The 10,701-nt window shown below is 45.6% G+C and overlaps 1 long non-coding RNA gene across 1 annotated transcript in view; it reads right to left on the bottom strand.

The window, feature by feature from the left end:
* Positions 1-1,878: 1,878 nt before the first annotated feature.
* The window catches only part of LOC119925909, a 38,636-nt gene continuing 29,813 nt past the window's right edge, over positions 1,879-10,701 (bottom strand). Inside the window, exon 3 of the long non-coding RNA XR_005449844.1 lies at positions 1,879-2,101. This is a non-coding gene — a long non-coding RNA (uncharacterized LOC119925909). The remainder of the gene's footprint in view (positions 2,102-10,701) is intronic.

Raw genomic sequence — 10,701 nt, 5'->3', positions numbered from 1 at the left:
AATGATCTCATTTTAACTTAACAACATCCACGAGAGGTAGGAAGAAATAGGTCTTATTTTCCCCATTTTGCAGTTGAAGAAACTGAGGCCCTGAGAGGCTAAGTGACTTGTCTAAGGTCACAAGCAGGTCAGGGAGTAGAAGTCAAGTCTCCTCACTCCCAATCCAATGCCCTATCCACTAGCCTATGCTATTATTATTATCATCATCAGTATTATGGTATTTGTTAAGCGTTTACTATGTGCCATGCACTATTCTAAGCACTTGGGGTAGATACAAGTTAATCAGGTCGGACATAGTCCCTGTCCCACACTGGGCTCACACTCTAATTGGGAGGAAGTAGGATTTAATCCTCATTTTACAGTTGAGGTAACTGAGGCACAGGGAAGTGAAGTGACAGAGTCAGGAATAGAACCCAGAGTCTCTGATTCCCAGGTCCGTGCTCTATCCAGTTGGCCACACTGCTTCTCCTGTGTGACCTAAGATGATCTCACTGGCTCCTGAATGTGCTCCGCACAGTGCTTTGTGCATGCTTGGGAGAATACAATCAGTCAACAATGTTTTTTGAGTACCTTTTACATGCATAGTGTTAAGTACTAGGATAAGTAGGATAGAAATCGTGACATTACCAGGCATGTTCAGCCCTAATTCCTGGCTGAAAGAGCCCCTGAACAATAACCGCGGTATTTGTTAAGCACTTACTATGTGCCAGGCACTTTACTAAGTGCTGGGGTGGATACAAGCAAATCGGGTTGGACACAGTCCCTGTCCCATGTGGGGCTCACAGTCTCGATCCCCATTTCTCAGGGATGAGGTAACTGAGGCAAAGTGACGTGAAGTGACTTGCCCACAGTCACACAGCAGACAAGTGGCAGAGCCGGAATTTGAACCCTGACTGACTCTTAGGCCCGTGCTCTGTCAATCAATCAATCAATTGTATTTATTGAGCGCTTACTGTGTGCAGAGCACTGTACTAAGCACTTGGGAAGTACAAGTTGGCAACGTATAGAGACAGTCCCTACCCAACAGTGGGCTCACAGTTGTCTTTCCCTAAATCTAGTACAGTTCCTCTCCGGGACCATTGGCGCCCTGGGGCTCGCCTTCTTCTCCTCATCAGGGGCAGCAGCCTCGCTGTTCCAGAGACCGGGCCGCTGGACTCCAAATATCCAGGATTCCTCTCTGTTTCCCTGTTTCCTCTGTGCCCTGAATCAGTCCAGAGTGCAGAGAGCATAAGCTCTCCCCTTGTCCTGACCTCCCAGAAACACCAACTGGCAACTCCTCACCTCAAGAGGGCTGAAAGTCTACTAATTCCTCCTAACCTCCCCATCCACTTCCTCCTCAATCCTTCTCTCTGACTGATTACACTTTGGGGAGGGACACCGAGCGCTTCGTCCAGTACCGACTTGTACTTCCCAAGCGCTTAGTACAGTGCTCTGCACACAGTAAGCGCTCAATAAATACGATTGATTGATTGATTGCTCTGCACACAGTAAGCACTCAATAAACACGACCGACTGACTGAGAAACAGTGGATTCACTCCTAGCTTCCTCCTCCCTCTCCTATGGGGGCTGTGGAAATGATCATCCCCCACCCATCTAGACTGTAAGCTCGCTGTGGGCAGGGAATGTGCCTGTTTATTGTTGCACATCCTCCAGCGCTTAGTACAGTGCTCTGCACGCAGTAAGCGCTCACTAAACCACGACTGAATGAATGAATAAATCAGAGTGGCATAATCACGGTCCCCCCAAAACTCACAATTAACCAAATGGATCAATCCCTTCTTTTTCTCACTGCAATATTCAGGATTCACAAGGAGTTAGGCAGAAAGAGCAGTGTCCTTATCTTACCTTAAACCTCCTGTCAGCCAGATAGGGGTGGAAACTTCTGTCAGGCATCAGAAACTAAATAGGGGAACATCATCGTACCGAAGGGATTTTTCACTTGTTCCAGCTTTAAACTTGAATGATGAACTCTGGCATCTTCCATTTCTGGAACCTCCATCTATTTCTCCTTTCGCCCAAATTAAATTGGCAGCGTAGTGCTTAGCTTTCCCACAGGAAAGAGGACCAGCTTTGGAATGCCGTAGAGAAGCGCCAAAGGGTCTGGAGATAGAGGGAAATAAGAAAAATTACCACTGCTTCACTCCTCTGCCTCAGCCTGGAGCTTCCTCTAAAGACCGTAAACTCCTTGAGGGCAGGGATTGTGTGTCCACCAACTTTATTGGATTGGAATCCCCCAAGCTTTTATTACAGTGCTCTTCAGATAGTAAGCACTCAATAAATACCACCGATGATGGATCGATTGATGAATTTCCCTCTCAGATTAACCAGTCCACAATCTTTCCACCTTCCAAGGCTTAGGGGAAGCAGCATGGCATAATGGATAGAGCAGGAGCCTGAGAGTCAGAAGATTATGGGTTCTGATTCTGTTTCCGCCGCTTGTCCGCTGGGTGATCTTGGGCTAGTCACTTCACTTCTCTGGGCCTCAGTTACCTCGTCTGTAAAATGGGGGTGGAGACTGTGAGCCCCACGTGGGACAGGGACTGTGTCCAACCCAATTTGTTTGTAACCACCCCAGCGCTTAGTACAGTGCCTGGCACATAGTAAGCACTTAACATTTTTTTTTCCTGAAACCCACCTTCCCCAGGAGGTGTTCCCTGATGGACCCTCGCCTCTCTGGTCACGTTATCTCAGAGTCCAGTCTTGATACACTTGCGTAAATCAATGGATTTAATACACCAACAGATTAATCTATTTATTTATTTATTCATTCATTTTTTGCTTATTTGGGTTGTTACACTTGTATCTATTCCTCTTTCGTTTACAATGTGTCTGTCTCTCTGATTATAACATCCTTGAAGGCAGAAACCATGACTTTATCATTATTGCATACTCCTCAAGTGCCTAGTACCCTGGGCTTGACACCTAGTAGGTGCCCAGTACAATGGTCTGCACACTATAGGCGGTCAGTACAGTGCCGTGTACACTGTAGGGGCTCAGTCCAATGCCCTGCAACTGAAGGTGATGACTACAGTGCTGTGCACACATAGTAGATGCCCAGTCCAATGCTCTGCACACTGTCGATGATCAGTACAGTGCTGTGTACACTGTAGGGGCCCAGTCCAATGCTCTGCATGATGTAGGTGGTCAGTACAGTTCTGTATCCATGGTAAGTGCCCAGTCCAATTCTCTGCACACTGTGGGTGTCAAGTACAGTTCTATATACATGGTAAGAGCCCAATGCAATGCTCTCACATAGCAGGTAATAATAATAATCATGGTATTCATTAAACGTTTACTGTGTTAGACTGTGAGCCCACTGTTGGGTAGGGACTGTCTCTATATGTTGCCAACTTGTACTTTCCAAGCGCTTAGTACAGTGCTCTGCACACAATAAGCACTCAATAAATATGATTGATTGATTGATTGATGTGTCAAGTACTGTTCTAAGCACTGGGGTAGATACAAGGTAATCAGGTTGGACACGTCCCACAGGGGGCTCATAATGTTGGTCTCCATTTTACAGATGAGGCAACTGAGGCACAGAAGAGTGAAGTGACTTGCCAAAGGTCACACAGCAGATGAGGGGCAGAGCCGGGATTAGAAACCACGACCTCTGACTCCCAAGACCGTGCTCTTTCCACTAAGCCATGAGGTGTCCAGTATAGGTCTTTATAGATGGTGGTTGCCCAGTACAATGCTCTGCACATTGCTCAAAAAGCAAAGGTGAAGCAGAATGGCTTGGCGTCAGCCCCCAATTCTGTACACAGAGAAGCAGCATGGCCTAGTAGATAGACCGCAGGCCTGGGCATCAGAAGGTCATGGGTTCTAATCCAGACTCTGCCACCTTTCTGCTGTGTGACCTTAGTTAAGTCACTTCACTTTTCTGGGTCTCAGATACCTCATCTGTAAAATAATAATAATAATAATAATAATAATAATAATGGCATCTATTAAGCACTTACTAGGTGCAAAGCACTCTTCTAAGCACTGGGGAAGTTACAAGGTGATCGGGTTGTCCCACGGGGGGGCTCACAGTTTTAATCCCCATTTTACAGATGAGGGAACTGAGGCCCAGAGCAGTTAAGTGACTTGCCCAAAGTCACACAGCTGACAATTGGCAGAGTCATGATTTGAACCCATGACCTCTGACTCCAAAGCCCGTGCTCTTTCCACTCGGCCCCACTGAGGATTAAGACTGTGAGCCCCATGTGGGACTCTATCCAACCCAATTAGCTTGTATCCACCCCAGAGCTTAATACAGTGCTCGATACACAGTAAGCGCTTAACAAATACCACAATGATGATAATTATTATTATTATTGTCTGTGACCTTCTCCCAGGGACTGGACACAGTCATATGTTAGGAGAAGCGGCGTGGCTCAGTAGGAAAGAGCCCGGGCTTTGGAGTCAGAGGTCATGGGTTCAAATCCCGGCTCTGCCAATTGTCAGCTGTGTGACTTTGGGCAAGTCACTTAACTTCTCTTTGCCTCAGTTACCTCATCTGGAAAATGGGGATTAAATCTGTGAGCCCCACGAGGGACATCCTGATCACCATGTAACCTCCCCAGCGCTTAGAACAGTGCTTTGCACATAGTAAGCGCTTAATAAATGTCATTATTATTATTATTATTCTATGTGGCAGTGGCAGCAGGGGGCTCATAGAAACCCTCATGAAACCCTTTGCAAAGTGTCTTTTAATCTCACTCTTCCCCAACTTGGAGATCAAAGTAGGCGCTTCCTGGAACCCGCAGATGAAAACAGCTCAACTCAGCCCCTCTGCCTGCCAGCGTCTACTGTTTTACACCCCACCGTGGAACTGAGTCCGGGAAGAAAAAGAATGATTTTGTCTCCGCAGATGAAGGATGGAAAAAAGGGAACCTTCCTTTTTAGCTCCGCGAAGTATAGCCTCACTGGGGGCTTTGAAGGAGCTGGTCATCATCTGAAATCATCGCTGATTGCTCAGGAAATTGCTGCTACCGGAGATGAAGAGCTCATGAGAAAAATTCTAATTTAGTTTTTAGTCTGTTATTCCTCTCTGTTCTCAGATACCGGGCTATCCCAGGCCAATCGATCTACTGAAACCAATATCTTCTTTCACAAGCTCTCGGTTTAGTTCCTGAAGGGGCAGAGAAAAGCCACAGAAGCTTATATTGGCCAAAAAATACAGGTTCCTAAATAAACGGGTTTGTCCAATAATATTGAAATGCTTACTTTGGGCCGAATGCTGTTGTACAGGTGTCTGCTGTATACAGAGCACTATACTGGATGAGGATTGTACTATGCAACCACTATAGGAGAAGCAGAGTGGCTCAGTGGAAAGAACCCCGGGCTTGGGAGTCAGAGGTTGTGGGTTCTAATCCTGACTCTGCCACTTGTCAGCTGTGTGACTTTGGGTAAGTCACTTCACTTCTCTGTGCCTCAGTTCCCTCATCTGGAAAATGGGGATTAAGACTGTGAGCCCCACATGGGACAACCGGATCACCTTGTATCCTCCACAGTGCTTAGAACAGTGTTTGCACATAATAAGCGCTTAACAAATTCCATCATTAATATTATTATAGGAAGAGCATTATACCTGGTGCCTATATTGTACAGAGCACTAAATTGGGCATATACAGAGTGCAAAGAACTGTACTGAGCACCTACTGTTCACAGGGTTGTTTACTGGGTCACCTACTTCTTACCATCTCATATACTTCTTTTGAAACATTCATTATTATTATTATTGCAGTTATTTGTTTTCTTTGGTATTTGGGAAGCATTGTCTATGACCCTGTTCTAAGCACTAGGGTTGGTACAAGTTAATCAGTACGGACATAGTCCCTATCCCACATGGGGCTCACAGTTTAAGTAGGAGGGAGGATAGGTATTGAATCAATATTTTACAACTGAGGAAACTGAGGCACAGAGCAGTTAAGTGACTTGCCCTAGGTCACACAGTAAGCAATTGGCAGAGCTGGGATTAGAACTCAGGTCCTTTGACATCCGGGTTTGTGCTCTTTCTTCGAGGCCATTTCTCCTTTCTATTCTTTTTATTTGTAAATTATTTACTAAGCACTTACTATGTGCCAAGCATTGCACTAAGTGCTGGGGCAGACACAAGGTAATAGGGTTGGAGAGAGTCCCTGGCCCATATGGGACTCACAATTCAAGTTGGAGGGGGTAGGATTTAATCCCATTTTACAGATTAAGAAATTGAAGCCCAGAAAAGTTAAACAACAAATCCGAGATCACACAGGGGGAAAGTGGCAGAGCCAGGATTAGAACCCAGGTATTCAGATGTCATCTCTCCTTCCCCTTCTTCTTATTATTTGAAAATTATGCTGTGTTTTTCTCCCTTCCTAGACTATAAACTCCACCAGGACAGAAATTTTATTTTCTTACTCTATTTTGCTCTCCCAGGTTTTTAGTTCTGTACAGAGAAGACACTCAAATAGAGCGCAAGCCTAGGAGTCAGAAGGTCATAGGTTCTAATCTCAATTCCACTACTTGTCTGCTGCTTAACCTTGGGCAAGTCACTTCACTGCTCTGTGCCTCAGTTACCTCATCTGTAAAACGGGGATGAGACTATGAGCTCCACATAGGACATAAATGACTGTGGGTAAACCAAACAGAGCTAATTTCTCCAGACTCCTGAAGTGATTTGTCCACATATCTTCCAACTGCCCTTTATTTAAGTATCTACTTCTATTAATGTCTGTCCCTCTATAGTGTAAGCTTGTTGTGGACAGGGAATCTGCCTATTTATTGTTGTACTGTACTCTCCTAAGTGCTTAGAATGGTGCTCTGCACACAGTAAATGCTCAATAAATACGACTGATTGAATGAATTCCCGGGACCAACCTCATTTGTTTGTATCCACCTCAGTGCTTAGTACAGTGCCTGGCACATATTAAGCGCTTAACAAATACCACAATTATTATTACTATTATTACTACATGCAGATTGTTAGAGATGGAGAGGGGGAAGCAGAGCTGGATATTCTTTTGTTCCTCCCATTTTAAGGTACTAATCCATCCAGAAAACCTTGGGCCCTGCTGTGAGCCACTGAGGAATTAGCCAATTTCAGAGTGAACTAGTCCAACCTCAGCAACGACCCGACCCTTCAGGAATTAACGTGGCCTAGAAAAAACAGGGCCCTGAGAGTCGGGAGAGCTGGGTTCTAATCCCAGTTCCCCACTTGCCCTCTTTATGGCCTCGGGAAGCTACCTAATTTATCTGTGCCTCAGTTTCCTCATCTGCTCTCCCTCCTACTGCTCTGACCATGAGCCCCTTGTGGGTCAGGGACTGAGCTTGACCCAGTTACCTTGTTTCTTCCCTGGCACTTATTTCAGTACTTGGCACATAGTAAGCACTTCTCTAGCACTGCAATTGCTATTACTGGTAGACAGAAGATCAGTTGGAAATGACTGCAGATTGTAGATAATAATAATAATAATAATAGTGATAATAATCATGATAATTGTGGCATTTGTTAAGCATTTACTACGTGCCAGGCACAGTTCTAAGTGCTGGAGTAGGTCCAAGATAACTGGGTTGGACATGATCCTTGTCCCACATAAGGCTCACAGTCTTAATCCCCATTTTACAGATGAAGGAACTGAGCCACAAAGAAGTGACTAATAAATAAATAATGATGGTATTTGTTACATGCTTACTATGTGCCAAGCACTGTTCTATGTGCTGGGGTAGATACAAGCTAATCAGGTTGTCCCATGTGGGGCTCACGGTCTTAATCCCCATTTTACAGATGAGGTAGTGATGTGACTTGCCCAAAGTCACACAGCTGATAAGTGGCAGAGCCAGGATTAGAACCCACAACCTCTGACCCCGAAGCCCGGGTTCTTTCCATTAAGCCTCGCTGAAATGACTTGACCAAGGTCACACAGCAGACAGGTGGCTGAGCTAGGATTAGAGCTCATGTCCTTAATAACTGTGGCATTTGTTAAGTGCTCACTATGTGACAGGGACTGTACTAAAACTGGGGTGGATACAAGCAACTTGAGCTTGACAAAGTCCTTAGTAATAATAATGATGACATTTATTAAGTGCTTACACACTGTTCTAATCGCTGGGGAGGTTACAAGGTGATCAGGTTGTCCCACGGGGGGTTACAGTCTTAATCCTCATTTTACAGATGAGGGAACTGAAGCCCAGAGAAGTTCAGTGACTTGTCCAAAATCACACAGCTGACAATTGGCGGAGCCGGGATTTGATTTGTCCCACATGGGGCTCACAGTCTCAAACAGCATTTTACAGATGAGTCATCTGAGGCCTAGAGAAGTAAAGCAAGTTGCCCAAGGTCACACAGCAGAGCTGCATTAGAACCCATGACCTTCTGATTTCCAGGCCCGTGCTTTAGGATTATAAGCTCCTTGTGGGCAAGGATCACGTCTTCCAACTCCATTACATTGCACTCAGAGCTTAGTCCAGTGCTCTGCACACAGAAAGCTCTTGATAAGCAGCGTGGCTCAGTGGAAAGAGCCCGGGTTTGGGAGTCAGAGGTCATGGGTTCAAATCCCAGCTCCACCACTTGTCAGCTGTGTGATTTTGGGCAAGTCATTTAACTTCTCTGTGCCTTAGTTATCTCATCTGTAAAATGGGGATTAAGACTGTGAGCTCCACGTGGGACAACCTGATCACCTTGTATCCTCCCCAGTGCTTAGAACAGTGCTTTGCACATAGTAAGCGCTTAACAGATGCTATTATTATTATTATTATTATTATTATTGGATTGTCCTCTCCCAAGCATTTAGTCTAGTGCTCTGCACACAGTAGAGAAGCAGCATGGCTCAGTGGAAAGAGCCCGGGCTTGGGAATCGGAGGTCGTTAGTTTTTCTATTCATTGTATTTTGTTAATATGTTTTGTTTTGTTCTCTGTCTCCCCCTTCTAGACTGTGAGCCCACTGTTGGGTAGGGACTGTCTCTATATGTTGCCAACTTGTACTTCCCAAGCGCTTAGTACAGTGCTCTGCACACAGTAAGCGCTCAATAAGTACGATTGAATGAATGAATGAATAAAGAGCAGTGATTGATCCATTGACACTCCCCCCACCCCACTCCTCCTCTGAACATCTTATCAAGCGCAAAGGACGAGTAGGTGGATTCTCTCAAAATCAGGCCACCAGTTCTAGACCCTGCAGCCCTTTGGCTCCGATGGCTGCCCCATCCCCTGGGCACACTTGGCGTTTTGGAAAGGGCATCTGGCCGAGCAGAAGTACAAACACTCTGCGCACCCTTCACCATGGCAGGAGGTTGCTCAGATACCCAATTTCCCCTCCGGCACATTGGTTTAGGCCCGCAATCCCGCTGGAAGAAGTGGGCTGAGGAGAAACAAAACCATCTTTATCCTACTAAGCTCTGAGGCCAGGGCAAGATTCATTCAATCGTATTTATTGAGCGCTTACTGTGTGCAGAGCACTGTACTAAGCGCTGGGGAAGTACAAGTTGGAAACATATAGAGACGGTCCCTACCCAACAGCGGGCTCAGTCTAGAAGATGCCATCCCAGAAAATTTCTCCTAATAGGACATACTCTCTTCACATCCTGGCATGGATAATCACATTTCAACTCAAAGGAAGAATACAATACAATCCAAATGCTCCACCATTTTATTGAAGGAGCGCCTTAGATTCAAGGAAGCTCAGATTTTCAGCTGCTCAAATTTAAATTTGATGACCTAAGCAGTTAAGGAGAGACCCTGAATTCCCCACCCCACAGGTAAAATAGAAGGGTCAGTTATAAATGTAAAATCACACCATGAAGAAATGTCAACTTAAGCAAGTTTTTGAATTGAGACTTTTCATCAATAATGGCTACGGCAGTGCTCATGACTTACTGACCCAAAACACACTAATCCCTACAGTAGGCTACTGACAGGGCATTTAAAAAGAAGGGAGTTAGAGTACTGCTACCAACTTGACTTCCCAAGCGCTTAGTACAGTGCTCTGCACACAGGAAGCGCTCAATATGAGTCCCCCAGCAGAGGCGGCTAATTCTGCGGCTCGGCAGAAAGCAGAGCCGTGGGCAGACACTGCAAAAGGACCCAAAGAGATTGCTCAGAGCTGCTCCAGGGAGGACTCTGAGGCCCATCATTCATTCATTCATTCATTCAATCGTATTTATTGAGCACTTACTGTGTGCAGAGCACTGGACTAAGCGCTTGGGAAGTACAAGTTGGGCTGCACACCACACCCGGACTGGGGAAAGAGAGACAGGGTCAGACAGAGAGACAGAGAGACAGACAGAAGCAGAGAGACAGAGAGACAAAGAGACAGAGAAATAGAAGAAACAGGAATAGAATCAGAGAGATAGGCAGAGATAGAAAAGCAGCATGGCATAATGGAGAGAGCATGGACCCGGGAGTTAGAAGGTCATGGGTTCTAATCCCAGCTCCACCACTTGTCTGCTGTGTGACTTTGGGCAAGTCACTTTACTTCTCGGGGCCTCAGTTACCTCTTCTGGAAAATGGGGATTGAGACTGTGAGCCCCAAATGGGGCAGAGATTGTGTTAAACTTGATTTGCTTGTAAACACCCCAGCACTTAGTACAGTGCCTGGCACATAGTAAGTGCTTAGCAAATGCTATCATTATTATTAGTGTTATTAGGGACAGAGACAGAGAGATAGAAAAGAAGGGGCAGAATCACAGAGACAGGCAGAGAGATGGAGACAAAGAGCTAAAGAGACAGGCTGAGAGAT

The sequence above is a fragment of the Tachyglossus aculeatus genome, chromosome 3, assembly GCF_015852505.1.
Source record: "Tachyglossus aculeatus isolate mTacAcu1 chromosome 3, mTacAcu1.pri, whole genome shotgun sequence".
NCBI lineage: Eukaryota > Metazoa > Chordata > Mammalia > Monotremata > Tachyglossidae > Tachyglossus > Tachyglossus aculeatus.
This window is presented reverse-complemented; position numbering and strand designations above follow the sequence as displayed.